The 21,232-nt window shown below is 35.4% G+C and overlaps 10 non-coding genes across 10 annotated transcripts; all 10 read right to left on the bottom strand.

The window, feature by feature from the left end:
• TRNAD-GUC (transfer RNA aspartic acid (anticodon GUC)) lies at positions 1-72 on the bottom strand. Its single transcript has one exon. It is a non-coding gene; the product is annotated as a tRNA-Asp (tRNA).
• A 1,337-nt stretch (positions 73-1,409) lies between these two features.
• TRNAD-GUC (transfer RNA aspartic acid (anticodon GUC)) lies at positions 1,410-1,481 on the bottom strand. Its single transcript has one exon. It is a non-coding gene; the product is annotated as a tRNA-Asp (tRNA).
• A 4,214-nt stretch (positions 1,482-5,695) lies between these two features.
• Positions 5,696-5,767, bottom strand: TRNAD-GUC (transfer RNA aspartic acid (anticodon GUC)). Its single transcript has one exon. It is a non-coding gene; the product is annotated as a tRNA-Asp (tRNA).
• A 2,084-nt stretch (positions 5,768-7,851) lies between these two features.
• Positions 7,852-7,923, bottom strand: TRNAD-GUC (transfer RNA aspartic acid (anticodon GUC)). Its single transcript has one exon. It is a non-coding gene; the product is annotated as a tRNA-Asp (tRNA).
• Positions 7,924-9,268: 1,345 nt separating this feature from the next.
• TRNAD-GUC (transfer RNA aspartic acid (anticodon GUC)) lies at positions 9,269-9,340 on the bottom strand. The gene has a single exon. It is a non-coding gene; the product is annotated as a tRNA-Asp (tRNA).
• A 2,083-nt stretch (positions 9,341-11,423) lies between these two features.
• TRNAD-GUC (transfer RNA aspartic acid (anticodon GUC)) lies at positions 11,424-11,495 on the bottom strand. Its single transcript has one exon. It is a non-coding gene; the product is annotated as a tRNA-Asp (tRNA).
• A 1,382-nt stretch (positions 11,496-12,877) lies between these two features.
• On the bottom strand, positions 12,878-12,949 carry TRNAD-GUC (transfer RNA aspartic acid (anticodon GUC)). Its single transcript has one exon. It is a non-coding gene; the product is annotated as a tRNA-Asp (tRNA).
• Positions 12,950-15,033: 2,084 nt separating this feature from the next.
• TRNAD-GUC (transfer RNA aspartic acid (anticodon GUC)) lies at positions 15,034-15,105 on the bottom strand. Its single transcript has one exon. It is a non-coding gene; the product is annotated as a tRNA-Asp (tRNA).
• A 1,345-nt stretch (positions 15,106-16,450) lies between these two features.
• Positions 16,451-16,522, bottom strand: TRNAD-GUC (transfer RNA aspartic acid (anticodon GUC)). Its single transcript has one exon. It is a non-coding gene; the product is annotated as a tRNA-Asp (tRNA).
• A 2,085-nt stretch (positions 16,523-18,607) lies between these two features.
• On the bottom strand, positions 18,608-18,679 carry TRNAD-GUC (transfer RNA aspartic acid (anticodon GUC)). The gene has a single exon. It is a non-coding gene; the product is annotated as a tRNA-Asp (tRNA).
• Between the last annotated feature and the right edge of the window lie 2,553 nt (positions 18,680-21,232).

Here is a 21,232-nt window from a genome sequence, read left to right as displayed (position 1 = left end):
CTCCCCATCGGGGAATTGAACCCCGGTCTCCCGCGCGACAGGCGGGGATACTGACCACTATACTAACGAGGACTTATTGGCATCTGTTAAACAGTGCTCACCTCCTTGGGGTTAAGGCATACCCTCGATCAATTCACAGTATTGTAATAGGCAGATTTGCTGCTTTTGGTTAGGACAAGTAATCTTTTTTCCTAAATATTACAATACAGAAATTCCTAGCCAAAAACAATCAGTTTTATCAAGAAATGATTTCATTGAAATAAATATCTATCTATCGATCTGTCTATCTGGCTATCTTTCTAACTATCAATATATATATTTATATATATATATATATATATAATCAGCTCACTTTACCATTTGCAGCTTATAACTATTAGCCACCAGGGGTCACTACTAACCAAAAGCAGTCATTCTACTTGTAAATTGTGCCAATCGAGTGGAACAGCAGCCTAGGATTCACCACTGCTTCATCTCATTTTCCAAGAGAATGCAGATGTAAAGTGTTTTTGATGGTACGCCTGTGCATATTGAAATATTCAGAGCATATTCTGAATTTCAGTTAACACATCAGTAAGCATTTTGTCCATCTGTGAATTCAACCTTTTTTCTCAATCGGAATAGGCAAGGATAATGACAGATATATTTTACAATGTTAGAAAGTGCATCATTTTATTTAATTGTGTGAATAAAAGGAATCGCCTCCCCGTCAGGGAATTGAACCCCGGTCTCCCGCGTGACAGGTGGGGATACTGACCACTATACTAACGAGGACTTATTGGCATCAGTTAAACAGTGCTCACCTCCTTGGGGTTAAGGCATACCCTCGATCAATTCACAGTATTGTAATAGGCAGATTTGCTGCTTTTGGTTAGGACAAGTAATCTTTTTTCCTAAATATTACAATACAGAAATTCCTAGCCAAAAACAATCAGTTTTATCAAGAAATGATTTCATTGAAATAAATATCTATCTATCGATCTGTCTATCTGGCTATCTTTCTAACTATCAATATATATATTTATATATATCTATATATATATATATAATCAGCTCACTTTACCATTTGCAGCTTATAACTATTAGCCACCAGGGGTCACTACTAACCAAAAGCAGTCATTCTACTTGTAAATTGTGCCAATCGAGTAGAACAGCAGCCTAGGATTCACCACTGCTTCATCTCATTTTCCAAGAGAATGCAGATGTAAAGTGTTTTTGATGGTACGCCTGTGCATATTGAAATATTCAGAGCATATTCTGAATTTCAGTTAACACGTCAGTAAGCATTTTGGCCATCAGTGAATTCAACCTTTTTTTCTCAATCGGAATAGGCAAGGATAATGACAGATATATTTTACAATGTTAGAAAGTACATCATTTTATTTAATTGTGTGAATAAAATGAATCGACTCCCCGTCGGGGAATTGAACCCCGGTCTCCCGCGTGACAGGCGGGGATACTGACCACTATACTAACGAGGACTTATTGGCATCCGGTAAACAGTGCTCACCTCCTTGGGGTTAAGGCATACCCTCGATCAATTCACAGTATTGTAATAGGCAGATTTGCTGCTTTTGGTTAGGACAAGTAATCTTTTTTCCTAAATATTACAATACAGAAATTCCTAGCCAAAAACAATCAGTTTTATCAAGAAATTATTTCATTGAAATAAATATCTATCTATCGATCTGTCTATCTGGCTATCTTTCTAACTATCAATATATATATTTATATATATCTATATATATATATATAATCAGCTCACTTTATCATTTGCAGCTTATAACTATTAGCCACCAGGGGTCACTACTAACCAAAAGCAGTCATTCTACTTGTAAATTGTGCCAATCGAGTGGAACAGCAGCCTAGGATTCACCACTGCTTCATCTCATTTTCCAAGAGAATGCAGATGTAAAGTGTTTTTGATGGTACGCCTGTGCATATTGAAATATTCAGAGCATATTCTGAATTTCAGTTAACACATCAGTAAGCATTTTGTCCATCTGTGAATTCAACCTTTTTTCTCAATCGGAATAGGCAAGGATAATGACAGATATATTTTACAATGTTAGAAAGTGCATCATTTTATTTAATTGTGTGAATAAAAGGAATCGCCTCCCCGTCGGGGAATTGATCCCCGGTCTCCTGCGTGACAGGCGGGGATACTGACCACTATACTAACGAGGACTTATTGGCATCAGTTAAACAGTGCTCACCTCCTTGGGGTTAAGGCATACCCTCGATCAATTCACAGTATTGTAATAGGCAGATTTGCTGCTTTTGGTTAGGACAAGTAATATTTGTTCCTAAATATTACAATACAGAAATTCCTAGCCAAAAACAATCAGTTTTATCAAGAAATGATTTCATTGAAATAAATATCTATCTATCGATCTGTCTATCTGGCTATCTTTCTAACTATCAATATATATATTTATATATATCTATATATATATATATAATCAGCTCACTTTACCATTTGCAGCTTATAACTATTAGCCACCAGGGGTCACTACTAACCAAAAGCAGTCATTCTACTTGTAAATTGTGCCAATCGAGTGGAACAGCAGCCTAGGATTCACCACTGCTTCATCTCATTTTCCAAGAGAATGCAGATGTAAAGTGTTTTTGATGGTACGCCTGTGCATATTGAAATATTCAGAGCATATTCTGAATTTCAGTTAACACATCAGTAAGCATTTTGTCCATCTGTGAATTCAACGTTTTTTCTCAATCGGAATAGGCAAGGATAATGACAGATATATTTTACAATGTTAGAAAGTGCATCATTTTATTTAATTGTGTGAATAAAAGGAATCGCCTCCCCGTCAGGGAATTGATCCCCGGTCTCCTGCGTGACAGGCGGGGATACTGACCACTATACTAACGAGTACTTATTGTCATCAGTTAAACAGTGCTCACCTCCTTGGGGTTAAGGCATACCCTCGATCAATTCACAGTATTGTAATAGGCAGATTTGCTGCTTTTGGTTAGGACAAGTAATCTTTTTTCCTAAATATTACAATACAGAAATTCCTAGCCAAAAACAATCAGTTTTATCAAGAAATTATTTCATTGAAATAAATATCTATCTATCGATCTGTCTATCTGGCTATCTTTCTAACTATCAATATATATATTTATATATATATATATATATATATATATATATATAATCAGCTCACTTTATCATTTGCAGCTTATAACTATTAGCCACCAGGGGTCACTACTAACCAAAAGCAGTCATTCTACTTGTAAATTGTGCCAATCGAGTGGAACAGCAGCCTAGGATTCACCACTGCTTCATCTCATTTTCCAAGAGAATGCAGATGTAAAGTGTTTTTGATGGTACGCCTGTGCATATTGAAATATTCAGAGCATATTCTGAATTTCAGTTAACACATCAGTAAGCATTTTGTCCATCTGTGAATTCAACCTTTTTTCTCAATCGGAATAGGCAAGGATAATGACAGATATATTTTACAATGTTAGAAAGTGCATCATTTTATTTAATTGTGTGAATAAAAGGAATCACCTCCCCGTCGGGGAATTAATCCCCGGTCTCCTGCGTGACAGGCGGGGATACTGACCACTATACTAACGAGGACTTATCGGCATCAGTTAAACAGTGCTCACCTCCTTGGGGTTAAGGCATACCCTCGATCAATTCACAGTATTGTAATAGGCAGATTTGCTGCTTTTGGTTAGGACAAGTAATCTTTTTTCCTAAATATTACAATACAGAAATTCCTAGCCAAAAACAATCAGTTTTATCAAGAAATGATTTCATTGAAATAAATATCTATCTATCGATCTGTCTATCTGGCTATCTTTCTAACTATCAATATATATATTTATATATATCTATATATATATATATAATCAGCTCACTTTACCATTTGCAGCTTATAACTATTAGCCACCAGGGGTCACTACTAACCAAAAGCAGTCATTCTACTTGTAAATTGTGCCAATCGAGTGGAACAGCAGCCTAGGATTCACCACTGCTTCATCTCATTTTCCAAGAGAATGCAGATGTAAAGTGTTTTTGATGGTACGCCTGTGCATATTGAAATATTCAGAGCATATTCTGAATTTCAGTTAACACATCAGTAAGCATTTTGTCCATCTGTGAATTCAACCTTTTTTCTCAATCGGAATAGGCAAGGATAATGACAGATATATTTTACAATGTTAGAAAGTGCATCATTTTATTTAATTGTGTGAATAAAAGGAATCGCCTCCCCGTCAGGGAATTGAACCCCGGTCTCCCGCGTGACAGGTGGGGATACTGACCACTATACTAACGAGGACTTATTGGCATCAGTTAAACAGTGCTCACCTCCTTGGGGTTAAGGCATACCCTCGATCAATTCACAGTATTGTAATAGGCAGATTTGCTGCTTTTGGTTAGGACAAGTAATCTTTTTTCCTAAATATTACAATACAGAAATTCCTAGCCAAAAACAATCAGTTTTATCAAGAAATGATTTCATTGAAATAAATATCTATCTATCGATCTGTCTATCTGGCTATCTTTCTAACTATCAATATATATATTTATATATATCTATATATATATATATAATCAGCTCACTTTACCATTTGCAGCTTATAACTATTAGCCACCAGGGGTCACTACTAACCAAAAGCAGTCATTCTACTTGTAAATTGTGCCAATCGAGTGGAACAGCAGCCTAGGATTCACCACTGCTTCATCTCATTTTCCAAGAGAATGCAGATGTAAAGTGTTTTTGATGGTACGCCTGTGCATATTGAAATCTTCAGAGCATATTCTGAATTTCAGTTAACACATCAGTAAGCATTTTGTCCATCTGTGAATTCAACCTTTTTTCTCAATCGGAATAGGCAAGGATAATGACAGATATATTTTACAATGTTAGAAAGTGCATCATTTTATTTAATTGTGTGAATAAAAGGAATCGCCTCCCCGTCAGGGAATTGAACCCCGGTCTCCCGCGTGACAGGTGGGGATACTGACCACTATACTAACGAGGACTTATTGGCATCAGTTAAACAGTGCTCACCTCCTTGGGGTTAAGGCATACCCTCGATCAATTCACAGTATTGTAATAGGCAGATTTGCTGCTTTTGGTTAGGACAAGTAATCTTTTTTCCTAAATATTACAATACAGAAATTCCTAGCCAAAAACAATCAGTTTTATCAAGAAATTATTTCATTGAAATAAATATCTATCTATCGATCTGTCTATCTGGCTATCTTTCTAACTATCAATATATATATTTATATATATATATATATGTATATATATATATATATATATATATACATATATATATATATATATATATAATCAGCTCACATTACCATTTGCAGCTTATAACTATTAGCCACCAGGGGTCACTACTAACCAAAAGCAGTCATTCTACTTGTAAATTGTGCCAATCGAGTGGAACAGCAGCCTAGGATTCACCACTGCTTCATCTCATTTTCCAAGAGAATGCAGATGTAAAGTGTTTTTGATGGTACGCCTGTGCATATTGAAATATTCAGAGCATATTCTGAATTTCAGTTAACACATCAGTAAGCATTTTGGCCATCAGTGAATTCAACCTTTTTTCTCAATCGGAATAGGCAAGGATAATGACAGATATATTTTACAATGTTAGAAAGTACATCATTTTATTTAATTGTGTGAATAAAATGAATCGCCTCCCCATCGGGGAATTGAACCCCGGTCTCCCGCGCGACAGGCGGGGATACTGACCACTATACTAACGAGGACTTATTGGCATCTGTTAAACAGTGCTCACCTCCTTGGGGTTAAGGCATACCCTCGATCAATTCACAGTATTGTAATAGGCAGATTTGCTGCTTTTGGTTAGGACAAGTAATCTTTTTTCCTAAATATTACAATACAGAAATTCCTAGCCAAAAACAATCAGTTTTATCAAGAAATGATTTCATTGAAATAAATATCTATCTATCGATCTGTCTATCTGGCTATCTTTCTAACTATCAATATATATATTTATATATATATATATATATATATAATCAGCTCACTTTACCATTTGCAGCTTATAACTATTAGCCACCAGGGGTCACTACTAACCAAAAGCAGTCATTCTACTTGTAAATTGTGCCAATCGAGTGGAACAGCAGCCTAGGATTCACCACTGCTTCATCTCATTTTCCAAGAGAATGCAGATGTAAAGTGTTTTTGATGGTACGCCTGTGCATATTGAAATATTCAGAGCATATTCTGAATTTCAGTTAACACATCAGTAAGCATTTTGTCCATCTGTGAATTCAACCTTTTTTCTCAATCGGAATAGGCAAGGATAATGACAGATATATTTTACAATGTTAGAAAGTGCATCATTTTATTTAATTGTGTGAATAAAATGAATCGCCTCCCCGTCAGGGAATTGAACCCCTGTCTCCCGCGTGACAGGTGGGGATACTGACCACTATACTAACGAGGACTTATTGGCATCAGTTAAACAGTGCTCACCTCCTTGGGGTTAAGGCATACCCTCGATCAATTCACAGTATTGTAATAGGCAGATTTGCTGCTTTTGGTTAGGACAAGTAATCTTTTTTCCTAAATATTACAATACAGAAATTCCTAGCCAAAAACAATCAGTTTTATCAAGAAATGATTTCATTGAAATAAATATCTATCTATCGATCTGTCTATCTGGCTATCTTTCTAACTATCAATATATATATTTATATATATCTATATATATATATATAATCAGCTCACTTTACCATTTGCAGCTTATAACTATTAGCCACCAGGGGTCACTACTAACCAAAAGCAGTCATTCTACTTGTAAATTGTGCCAATCGAGTGGAACAGCAGCCTAGGATTCACCACTGCTTCATCTCATTTTCCAAGAGAATGCAGATGTAAAGTGTTTTTGATGGTACGCCTGTGCATATTGAAATCTTCAGAGCATATTCTGAATTTCAGTTAACACATCAGTAAGCATTTTGTCCATCTGTGAATTCAACCTTTTTTCTCAATCGGAATAGGCAAGGATAATGACAGATATATTTTACAATGTTAGAAAGTGCATCATTTTATTTAATTGTGTGAATAAAAGGAATCGCCTCCCCGTCAGGGAATTGAACCCCGGTCTCCCGCGTGACAGGTGGGGATACTGACCACTATACTAACGAGGACTTATTGGCATCAGTTAAACAGTGCTCACCTCCTTGGGGTTAAGGCATACCCTCGATCAATTCACAGTATTGTAATAGGCAGATTTGCTGCTTTTGGTTAGGACAAGTAATCTTTTTTCCTAAATATTACAATACAGAAATTCCTAGCCAAAAACAATCAGTTTTATCAAGAAATGATTTCATTGAAATAAATATCTATCTATCGATCTGTCTATCTGGCTATCTTTCTAACTATCAATATATATATTTATATATATATATATATGTATATATATATATATATATATATATACATATATATATATATATATATAATCAGCTCACATTACCATTTGCAGCTTATAACTATTAGCCACCAGGGGTCACTACTAACCAAAAGCAGTCATTCTACTTGTAAATTGTGCCAATCGAGTGGAACAGCAGCCTAGGATTCACCACTGCTTCATCTCATTTTCCAAGAGAATGCAGATGTAAAGTGTTTTTGATGGTACGCCTGTGCATATTGAAATATTCAGAGCATATTCTGAATTTCAGTTAACACATCAGTAAGCATTTTGGCCATCAGTGAATTCAACCTTTTTTCTCAATCGGAATAGGCAAGGATAATGACAGATATATTTTACAATGTTAGAAAGTACATCATTTTATTTAATTGTGTGAATAAAATGAATCGCCTCCCCATCGGGGAATTGAACCCCGGTCTCCCGCGCGACAGGCGGGGATACTGACCACTATACTAACGAGGACTTATTGGCATCTGTTAAACAGTGCTCACCTCCTTGGGGTTAAGGCATACCCTCGATCAATTCACAGTATTGTAATAGGCAGATTTGCTGCTTTTGGTTAGGACAAGTAATCTTTTTTCCTAAATATTACAATACAGAAATTCCTAGCCAAAAACAATCAGTTTTATCAAGAAATGATTTCATTGAAATAAATATCTATCTATCGATCTGTCTATCTGGCTATCTTTCTAACTATCAATATATATATTTATATATATATATATATATATATAATCAGCTCACTTTACCATTTGCAGCTTATAACTATTAGCCACCAGGGGTCACTACTAACCAAAAGCAGTCATTCTACTTGTAAATTGTGCCAATCGAGTGGAACAGCAGCCTAGGATTCACCACTGCTTCATCTCATTTTCCAAGAGAATGCAGATGTAAAGTGTTTTTGATGGTACGCCTGTGCATATTGAAATATTCAGAGCATATTCTGAATTTCAGTTAACACATCAGTAAGCATTTTGTCCATCTGTGAATTCAACCTTTTTTCTCAATCGGAATAGGCAAGGATAATGACAGATATATTTTACAATGTTAGAAAGTGCATCATTTTATTTAATTGTGTGAATAAAATGAATCGCCTCCCCGTCAGGGAATTGAACCCCTGTCTCCCGCGTGACAGGTGGGGATACTGACCACTATACTAACGAGGACTTATTGGCATCAGTTAAACAGTGCTCACCTCCTTGGGGTTAAGGCATACCCTCGATCAATTCACAGTATTGTAATAGGCAGATTTGCTGCTTTTGGTTAGGACAAGTAATCTTTTTTCCTAAATATTACAATACAGAAATTCCTAGCCAAAAACAATCAGTTTTATCAAGAAATTATTTCATTGAAATAAATATCTATCTATCGATCTGTCTATCTGGCTATCTTTCTAACTATCAATATATATATTTATATATATCTATATATATATATATATATATAATCAGCTCACTTTACCATTTGCAGCTTATAACTATTAGCCACCAGGGGTCACTAGTAACCAAAAGCAGTCATTCTACTTGTAAATTGTGCCAATCGAGTAGAACAGCAGCCTAGGATTCACCACTGCTTCATCTCATTTTCCAAGAGAATGCAGATGTAAAGTGTTTTTGATGGTACGCCTGTGCATATTGAAATATTCAGAGCATATTCTGAATTTCAGTTAACACGTCAGTAAGCATTTTGGCCATCAGTGAATTCAACCTTTTTTTCTCAATCGGAATAGGCAAGGATAATGACAGATATATTTTACAATGTTAGAAAGTACATAATTTTATTTAATTGTGTGAAAAAAATGAATCGAATCCCCGTCGGGGAATTGAACCCCGGTCTCCCGCGTGACAGGCGGGGATACTGACCACTATACTAACGAGGACTTATTGGCATCCTTTAAACAGTGCTCACCTCCTTGGGGTTAAGGCATACCCTCGATCAATTCACAGTATTGTAATAGGCAGATTTGCTGCTTTTGGTTAGGACAAGTAATCTTTTTTCCTAAATATTACAATACAGAAATTCCTAGCCAAAAACAATCAGTTTTATCAAGCAATTATTTCATTGAAATAAATATCTATCTATCGATCTGTCTATCTGGCTATCTTTCTAACTATCAATATATATATTTATATATATCTATATATATATATATAATCAGCTCACTTTATCATTTGCAGCTTATAACTATTAGCCACCAGGGGTCACTACTAACCAAAAGCAGTCATTCTACTTGTAAATTGTGCCAATCGAGTGGAACAGCAGCCTAGGATTCACCACTGCTTCATCTCATTTTCCAAGAGAATGCAGATGTAAAGTGTTTTTGATGGTACGCCTGTGCATATTGAAATATTCAGAGCATATTCTGAATTTCAGTTAACACATCAGTAAGCATTTTGTCCATCTGTGAATTCAACCTTTTTTCTCAATCGGAATAGGCAAGGATAATGACAGATATATTTTACAATGTTAGAAAGTGCATCATTTTATTTAATTGTGTGAATAAAAGGAATCGCCTCCCCGTCGGGGAATTTATCCCCGGTCTCCTGCGTGACAGGCGGGGATACTGACCACTATACTAACGAGGACTTATTGGCATCAGTTAAACAGTGCTCACCTCCTTGGGGTTAAGGCATACCCTCGATCAATTCACAGTATTGTAATAGGCAGATTTGCTGCTTTTGGTTAGGACAAGTAATCTTTTTTCCTAAATATTACAATACAGAAATTCCTAGCCAAAAACAATCAGTTTTATCAAGAAATTATTTCATTGAAATAAATATCTATCTATCGATCTGTCTATCTGGCTATCTTTCTAACTATCAATATATATATTTATATATATATATATATATATATATATATACATATATATATATATATATATATATATATATACTCAGCTCACTTTATCATTTGCAGCTTATAACTATTAGCCACCAGGGGTCACTACTAACCAAAAGCAGTCATTCTACTTGTAAATTGTGCCAATCGAGTGGAACAGCAGCCTAGGATTCACCACTGCTTCATCTCATTTTCCAAGAGAATGCAGATGTAAAGTGTTTTTGATGGTACGCCTGTGCATATTGAAATATTCAGAGCATATTCTGAATTTCAGTTAACAGATCAGTAAGCATTTTGTCCATCTGTGAATTCAACCTTTTTTCTCAATCGGAATAGGCAAGGATAATGACAGATATATTTTACAATGTTAGAAAGTGCATCATTTTATTTAATTGTGTGAATAAAATGAATCGCCTCCCCGTCAGGGAATTGAACCCCGGTCTCCCGCGTGACAGGTGGGGATACTGACCACTATACTAACGAGGACTTATTGCCATCAGTTAAACAGTGCTCACCTCCTTGGGGTTAAGGCATACCCTCGATCAATTCACAGTATTGTAATAGGCAGATTTGCAGCTTTTGGTTAGGACAAGTAATCTTTTTTCCTAAATATTACAATACAGAAATTCCTAGCCAAAAACAATCAGTTTTATCAAGAAATTATTTCATTGAAATAAATATCTATCTATCGATCTGTCTATCTGGCTATCTTTCTAACTATCAATATATATATTTATATATATCTATATATATATATATAATCAGCTCACTTTACCATTTGCAGCTTATAACTATTAGCCACCAGGGGTCACTAGTAACCAAAAGCAGTCATTCTACTTGTAAATTGTGCCAATCGAGTAGAACAGCAGCCTAGGATTCACCACTGCTTCATCTCATTTTCCAAGAGAATGCAGATGTAAAGTGTTTTTGATGGTACGCCTGTGCATATTGAAATATTCAGAGCATATTCTGAATTTCAGTTAACACGTCAGTAAGCATTTTGGCCATCAGTGAATTCAACCTTTTTTTCTCAATCGGAATAGGCAAGGATAATGACAGATATATTTTACAATGTTAGAAAGTACATCATTTTATTTAATTGTGTGAATAAAATGAATCGACTCCCCGTCGGGGAATTGAACCCCGGTCTCCCGCGTGACAGGCGGGGATACTGACCACTATACTAACGAGGACTTATTGGCATCCGTTAAACAGTGCTCACCTCCTTGGGGTTAAGGCATACCCTCGATCAATTCACAGTATTGTAATAGGCAGATTTGCTGCTTTTGGTTAGGACAAGTAATCTTTTTTCCTAAATATTACAATACAGAAATTCCTAGCCAAAAACAATCAGTTTTATCAAGAAATTATTTCATTGAAATAAATATCTATCTATCGATCTGTCTATCTGGCTATCTTTCTAACTATCAATATATATATTTATATATATCTATATATATATATATAATCAGCTCACTTTATCATTTGCAGCTTATAACTATTAGCCACCAGGGGTCACTACTAACCAAAAGCAGTCATTCTACTTGTAAATTGTGCCAATCGAGTGGAACAGCAGCCTAGGATTCACCACTGCTTCATCTCATTTTCCAAGAGAATGCAGATGTAAAGTGTTTTTGATGGTACGCCTTTGCATATTGAAATATTCAGAGCATATTCTGAATTTCAGTTAACACATCAGTAAGCATTTTGTCCATCTGTGAATTCAACCTTTTTTCTCAATCGGAATAGGCAAGGATAATGACAGATATATTTTACAATGTTAGAAAGTGCATCATTTTATTTAATTGTGTGAATAAAAGGAATCGCCTCCCCGTCGGGGAATTGATCCCCGGTCTCCTGCGTGACAGGCGGGGATACTGACCACTATACTAACGAGGACTTATTGGCATCAGTTAAACAGTGCTCACCTCCTTGGGGTTAAGGCATACCCTCGATCAATTCACAGTATTGTAATAGGCAGATTTGCTGCTTTTGGTTAGGACAAGTAATCTTTTTTCCTAAATATTACAATACAGAAATTCCTAGCCAAAAACAATCAGTTTTATCAAGAAATTATTTCATTGAAATAAATATCTATCTATCGATCTGTCTATCTGGCTATCTTTCTAACTATCAATATATATATTTATATATATATATATATGTATATATATATATATATATATATATACATATATATATATATATATATATAATCAGCTCACATTACCATTTGCAGCTTATAACTATTAGCCACCAGGGGTCACTACTAACCAAAAGCAGTCATTCTACTTGTAAATTGTGCCAATCGAGTGGAACAGCAGCCTAGGATTCACCACTGCTTCATCTCATTTTCCAAGAGAATGCAGATGTAAAGTGTTTTTGATGGTACGCCTGTGCATATTGAAATATTCAGAGCATATTCTGAATTTCAGTTAACACATCAGTAAGCATTTTGGCCATCAGTGAATTCAACCTTTTTTCTCAATCGGAATAGGCAAGGATAATGACAGATATATTTTACAATGTTAGAAAGTACATCATTTTATTTAATTGTGTGAATAAAATGAATCGCCTCCCCATCGGGGAATTGAACCCCGGTCTCCCGCGCGACAGGCGGGGATACTGACCACTATACTAACGAGGACTTATTGGCATCTGTTAAACAGTGCTCACCTCCTTGGGGTTAAGGCATACCCTCGATCAATTCACAGTATTGTAATAGGCAGATTTGCTGCTTTTGGTTAGGACAAGTAATCTTTTTTCCTAAATATTACAATACAGAAATTCCTAGCCAAAAACAATCAGTTTTATCAAGAAATGATTTCATTGAAATAAATATCTATCTATCGATCTGTCTATCTGGCTATCTTTCTAACTATCAATATATATATTTATATATATATATATATATATATAATCAGCTCACTTTACCATTTGCAGCTTATAACTATTAGCCACCAGGGGTCACTACTAACCAAAAGCAGTCATTCTACTTGTAAATTGTGCCAATCGAGTGGAACAGCAGCCTAGGATTCACCACTGCTTCATCTCATTTTCCAAGAGAATGCAGATGTAAAGTGTTTTTGATGGTACGCCTGTGCATATTGAAATATTCAGAGCATATTCTGAATTTCAGTTAACACATCAGTAAGCATTTTGTCCATCTGTGAATTCAACCTTTTTTCTCAATCGGAATAGGCAAGGATAATGACAGATATATTTTACAATGTTAGAAAGTGCATCATTTTATTTAATTGTGTGAATAAAATGAATCGCCTCCCCGTCAGGGAATTGAACCCCTGTCTCCCGCGTGACAGGTGGGGATACTGACCACTATACTAACGAGGACTTATTGGCATCAGTTAAACAGTGCTCACCTCCTTGGGGTTAAGGCATACCCTCGATCAATTCACAGTATTGTAATAGGCAGATTTGCTGCTTTTGGTTAGGACAAGTAATCTTTTTTCCTAAATATTACAATACAGAAATTCCTAGCCAAAAACAATCAGTTTTATCAAGAAATGATTTCATTGAAATAAATATCTATCTATCGATCTGTCTATCTGGCTATCTTTCTAACTATCAATATATATATTTATATATATCTATATATATATATATAATCAGCTCACTTTACCATTTGCAGCTTATAACTATTAGCCACCAGGGGTCACTACTAACCAAAAGCAGTCATTCTACTTGTAAATTGTGCCAATCGAGTGGAACAGCAGCCTAGGATTCACCACTGCTTCATCTCATTTTCCAAGAGAATGCAGATGTAAAGTGTTTTTGATGGTACGCCTGTGCATATTGAAATCTTCAGAGCATATTCTGAATTTCAGTTAACACATCAGTAAGCATTTTGTCCATCTGTGAATTCAACCTTTTTTCTCAATCGGAATAGGCAAGGATAATGACAGATATATTTTACAATGTTAGAAAGTGCATCATTTTATTTAATTGTGTGAATAAAAGGAATCGCCTCCCCGTCAGGGAATTGAACCCCGGTCTCCCGCGTGACAGGTGGGGATACTGACCACTATACTAACGAGGACTTATTGGCATCAGTTAAACAGTGCTCACCTCCTTGGGGTTAAGGCATACCCTCGATCAATTCACAGTATTGTAATAGGCAGATTTGCTGCTTTTGGTTAGGACAAGTAATCTTTTTTCCTAAATATTACAATACAGAAATTCCTAGCCAAAAACAATCAGTTTTATCAAGAAATGATTTCATTGAAATAAATATCTATCTATCGATCTGTCTATCTGGCTATCTTTCTAACTATCAATATATATATTTATATATATATATATATGTATATATATATATATATATATATATACATATATATATATATATATATAATCAGCTCACATTACCATTTGCAGCTTATAACTATTAGCCACCAGGGGTCACTACTAACCAAAAGCAGTCATTCTACTTGTAAATTGTGCCAATCGAGTGGAACAGCAGCCTAGGATTCACCACTGCTTCATCTCATTTTCCAAGAGAATGCAGATGTAAAGTGTTTTTGATGGTACGCCTGTGCATATTGAAATATTCAGAGCATATTCTGAATTTCAGTTAACACATCAGTAAGCATTTTGGCCATCAGTGAATTCAACCTTTTTTCTCAATCGGAATAGGCAAGGATAATGACAGATATATTTTACAATGTTAGAAAGTACATCATTTTATTTAATTGTGTGAATAAAATGAATCGCCTCCCCATCGGGGAATTGAACCCCGGTCTCCCGCGCGACAGGCGGGGATACTGACCACTATACTAACGAGGACTTATTGGCATCTGTTAAACAGTGCTCACCTCCTTGGGGTTAAGGCATACCCTCGATCAATTCACAGTATTGTAATAGGCAGATTTGCTGCTTTTGGTTAGGACAAGTAATCTTTTTTCCTAAATATTACAATACAGAAATTCCTAGCCAAAAACAATCAGTTTTATCAAGAAATGATTTCATTGAAATAAATATCTATCTATCGATCTGTCTATCTGGCTATCTTTCTAACTATCAATATATATATTTATATATATATATATATATATATAATCAGCTCACTTTACCATTTGCAGCTTATAACTATTAGCCACCAGGGGTCACTACTAACCAAAAGCAGTCATTCTACTTGTAAATTGTGCCAATCGAGTGGAACAGCAGCCTAGGATTCACCACTGCTTCATCTCATTTTCCAAGAGAATGCAGATGTAAAGTGTTTTTGATGGTACGCCTGTGCATATTGAAATATTCAGAGCATATTCTGAATTTCAGTTAACACATCAGTAAGCATTTTGTCCATCTGTGAATTCAACCTTTTTTCTCAATCGGAATAGGCAAGGATAATGACAGATATATTTTACAATGTTAGAAAGTGCATCATTTTATTTAATTGTGTGAATAAAATGAATCGCCTCCCCGTCAGGGAATTGAACCCCTGTCTCCCGCGTGACAGGTGGGGATACTGACCACTATACTAACGAGGACTTATTGGCATCAGTTAAACAGTGCTCACCTCCTTGGGGTTAAGGCATACCCTCGATCAATTCACAGTATTGTAATAGGCAGATTTGCTGCTTTTGGTTAGGACAAGTAATCTTTTTTCCTAAATATTACAATACAGAAATTCCTAGCCAAAAACAATCAGTTTTATCAAGAAATTATTTCATTGAAATAAATATCTATCTATCGATCTGTCTATCTGGCTATCTTTCTAACTATCAATATATATATTTATATATATCTATATATATATATATATATATAATCAGCTCACTTTACCATTTGCAGCTTATAACTATTAGCCACCAGGGGTCACTAGTAACCAAAAGCAGTCATTCTACTTGTAAATTGTGCCAATCGAGTAGAACAGCAGCCTAGGATTCACCACTGCTTCATCTCATTTTCCAAGAGAATGCAGATGTAAAGTGTTTTTGATGGTACGCCTGTGCATATTGAAATATTCAGAGCATATTCTGAATTTCAGTTAACACGTCAGTAAGCATTTTGGCCATCAGTGAATTCAACCTTTTTTTCTCAATCGGAATAGGCAAGGATAATGACAGATATATTTTACAATGTTAGAAAGTACATAATTTTATTTAATTGTGTGAAAAAAATGAATCGAATCCCCGTCGGGGAATTGAACCCCGGTCTCCCGCGTGACAGGCGGGGATACTGACCACTATACTAACGAGGACTTATTGGCATCCTTTAAACAGTGCTCACCTCCTTGGGGTTAAGGCATACCCTCGATCAATTCACAGTATTGTAATAGGCAGATTTGCTGCTTTTGGTTAGGACAAGTAATCTTTTTTCCTAAATATTACAATACAGAAATTCCTAGCCAAAAACAATCAGTTTTATCAAGCAATTATTTCATTGAAATAAATATCTATCTATCGATCTGTCTATCTGGCTATCTTTCTAACTATCAATATATATATTTATATATATCTATATATATATATATAATCAGCTCACTTTATCATTTGCAGCTTATAACTATTAGCCACCAGGGGTCACTACTAACCAAAAGCAGTCATTCTACTTGTAAATTGTGCCAATCGAGTGGAACAGCAGCCTAGGATTCACCACTGCTTCATCTCATTTTCCAAGAGAATGCAGATGTAAAGTGTTTTTGATGGTACGCCTGTGCATATTGAAATATTCAGAGCATATTCTGAATTTCAGTTAACACATCAGTAAGCATTTTGTCCATCTGTGAATTCAACCTTTTTTCTCAATCGGAATAGGCAAGGATAATGACAGATATATTTTACAATGTTAGAAAGTGCATCATTTTATTTAATTGTGTGAATAAAAGGAATCGCCTCCCCGTCGGGGAATTTATCCCCGGTCTCCTGCGTGACAGGCGGGGATACTGACCACTATACTAACGAGGACTTATTGGCATCAGTTAAACAGTGCTCACCTCCTTGGGGTTAAGGCATACCCTCGATCAATTCACAGTATTGTAATAGGCAGATTTGCTGCTTTTGGTTAGGACAAGTAATCTTTTTTCCTAAATATTACAATACAGAAATTCCTAGCCAAAAACAATCAGTTTTATCAAGAAATTATTTCATTGAAATAAATATCTATCTATCGATCTGTCTATCTGGCTATCTTTCTAACTATCAATATATATATTTATATATATATATATATATATATATATATATATATATATATATATATATATATATATATATATACTCAGCTCACTTTATCATTTGCAGCTTATAACTATTAGCCACCAGGGGTCACTACTAACCAAAAGCAGTCATTCTACTTGTAAATTGTGCCAATCGAGTGGAACAGCAGCCTAGGATTCACCACTGCTTCATCTCATTTTCCAAGAGAATGCAGATGTAAAGTGTTTTTGATGGTACGCCTGTGCATATTGAAATATTCAGAGCATATTCTGAATTTCAGTTAACAGATCAGTAAGCATTTTGTCCATCTGTGAATTCAACCTTTTTTCTCAATCGGAATAGGCAAGGATAATGACAGATATATTTTACAATGTTAGAAAGTGCATCATTTTATTTAATTGTGTGAATAAAATGAATCGCCTCCCCGTCAGGGAATTGAACCCCGGTCTCCCGCGTGACAGGTGGGGATACTGACCACTATACTAACGAGGACTTATTGCCATCAGTTAAACAGTGCTCACCTCCTTGGGGTTAAGGCATACCCTCGATCAATTCACAGTATTGTAATAGGCAGATTTGCAGCTTTTGGTTAGGACAAGTAATCTTTTTTCCTAAATATTACAATACAGAAATTCCTAGCCAAAAACAATCAGTTTTATCAAGAAATTATTTCATTGAAATAAATATCTATCTATCGATCTGTCTATCTGGCTATCTTTCTAACTATCAATATATATATTTATATATATCTATATATATATATATAATCAGCTCACTTTACCATTTGCAGCTTATAACTATTAGCCACCAGGGGTCACTAGTAACCAAAAGCAGTCATTCTACTTGTAAATTGTGCCAATCGAGTAGAACAGCAGCCTAGGATTCACCACTGCTTCATCTCATTTTCCAAGAGAATGCAGATGTAAAGTGTTTTTGATGGTACGCCTGTGCATATTGAAATATTCAGAGCATATTCTGAATTTCAGTTAACACGTCAGTAAGCATTTTGGCCATCAGTGAATTCAACCTTTTTTTCTCAATCGGAATAGGCAAGGATAATGACAGATATATTTTACAATGTTAGAAAGTACATCATTTTATTTAATTGTGTGAATAAAATGAATCGACTCCCCGTCGGGGAATTGAACCCCGGTCTCCCGCGTGACAGGCGGGGATACTGACCACTATACTAACGAGGACTTATTGGCATCCGTTAAACAGTGCTCACCTCCTTGGGGTTAAGGCATACCCTCGATCAATTCACAGTATTGTAATAGGCAGATTTGCTGCTTTTGGTTAGGACAAGTAATCTTTTTTCCTAAATATTACAATACAGAAATTCCTAGCCAAAAACAATCAGTTTTATCAAGAAATTATTTCATTGAAATAAATATCTATCTATCGATCTGTCTATCTGGCTATCTTTCTAACTATCAATATATATATTTATATATATCTATATATATATATATAATCAGCTCACTTTATCATTTGCAGCTTATAACTATTAGCCACCAGGGGTCACTACTAACCAAAAGCAGTCATTCTACTTGTAAATTGTGCCAATCGAGTGGAACAGCAGCCTAGGATTCACCACTGCTTCATCTCATTTTCCAAGAGAATGCAGATGTAAAGTGTTTTTGATGGTACGCCTTTGCATATTGAAATATTCAGAGCATATTCTGAATTTCAGTTAACACATCAGTAAGCATTTTGTCCATCTGTGAATTCAACCTTTTTTCTCAATCGGAATAGGCAAGGATAATGACAGATATATTTTACAATGTTAGAAAGTGCATCATTTTATTTAATTGTGTGAATAAAAGGAATCGCCTCCCCGTCGGGGAATTGATCCCCGGTCTCCTGCGTGACAGGCGGGGATACTGACCACTATACTAACGAGGACTTATTGGCATCAGTTAAACAGTGCTCACCTCCTTGGGGTTAAGGCATACCCTCGATCAATTCACAGTATTGTAATAGGCAGATTTGCTGCTTTTGGTTAGGACAAGTAATCTTTTTTCCTAAATATTACAATACAGAAATTCCTAGCCAAAAACAATCAGTTTTATCAAGAAATTATTTCATTGAAATAAATATCTATCTATCGATCTGTCTATCTGGCTATCTTTCTAACTATCAATATATATATTTATATATATATATATATATATATATATAATCAGCTCACTTTATCATTTGCAGCTTATAACTATTAGCCACCAGGGGTCACTACTAACCAAAAGCAGTCATTCTACTTGTAAATTGTGCCAATCGAGTGGAACAGCAGCCTAGGATTCACCACTGCTTCATCTCATTTTCCAAGAGAATGCAGATGTAAAGTGTTTTTGATGGTACGCCTGTGCATATTGAAATATTCAGAGCATATTCGGAATTTCAGTTAACACATCAGTAAGCATTTTGTCCATCTGTGAATTCAACCTTTTTTCTCAATCGGAATAGGCAAGGATAATGACAGATATATTTTACAATGTTAGAAAGTGCATCATTTTATTTAATTGTGTGAATAAAAGGAATCGCCTCCCCGTCGGGGAATTGATCCCCGGTCTCCTGCGTGACAGGCGGGGATACTGACCACTATACTAACGAGGACTTATCGGCATCAGTTAAACAGTGCTCACCTCCTTGGGGTTAAGGCATACCCTCGATCAATTCACAGTATTGTAATAGGCAGATTTGCTGCTTTTGGTTAGGACAAGTAATATTTGTTCCTAAATATTACAATACAGAAATTCCTAGCTAAAAACAATCAGTTTTATCAAGAAATGATTTCATTGAAATAAATATCTATCTATCGATCTGTCTATCTGGCTATCTTTCTAACTATCAATATATATATTTATATATATATATATATATATATATATATATATATATATATATATATATATATATAATCAGCTCACTTTATCATTTGCAGCTTATAACTATTAGCCACCAGGGGTCACTACTAACCAAAAGCAGTCATTCTACTTGTAAATTGTGCCAATCGAGTGGAACAGCAGCCTAGGATTCACCACTGCTTCATCTCATTTTCCAAGAGAATGCAGATGTAAAGTGTTTTTGATGGTACGCCTGTGCATATTGAAATATTCAGAGCATAATCTGAATTTCAGTTAACAGATCAGTAAGCATTTTGTCCATCTGTGAATTCAACCTTTTTTCTCAATCGGAATAGGCAAGGATAATGACAGATATATTTTACAATGTTAGAAAGTGCATCATTTTATTTAATTGTGTGAATAAAATGAATCGCCTCCCCGTCAGGGAATTGAACCCCGGTCTCCCGCGTGACAGGTGGGGATACTGACCACTATACTAACGAGGACTTATTGCCATCAGTTAAACAGTGCTCACCTCCTTGGGGTTAAGGCATACCCTCGATCAATTCACAGTATTGTAATAGGCAGATTTGCAGCTTTTGGTTAGGACAAGTAATCTTTTTTCCTAAATATTACAATACAGAAATTCCTAGCCAAAAACAATCAGTTTTATCAAGAAATTATTTCATTGAAATAAATATCTATCTATCGATCTGTCTATCTGGCTATCTTTCTAACTATCAATATATATATTTATATATATCTATATATATATATATAATCAGCTTACTTTACCATTTGCAGCTTATAACTATTAGCCACCAGGGGTCACTAGTAACCAAAAGCAGTCATTCTACTTGTAAATTGTGCCAATCGAGTAGAACAGCAGCCTAGGATTCACCACTGCTT

This window comes from Lissotriton helveticus, chromosome 1_2 (assembly GCF_964261635.1).
Source record: "Lissotriton helveticus chromosome 1_2, aLisHel1.1, whole genome shotgun sequence".
NCBI classification, from domain to species: domain Eukaryota; kingdom Metazoa; phylum Chordata; class Amphibia; order Caudata; family Salamandridae; genus Lissotriton; species Lissotriton helveticus.
The sequence above is the reverse complement of the archived record's forward strand: the minus strand, read 5'-3'. Positions and strand labels throughout refer to the sequence as shown.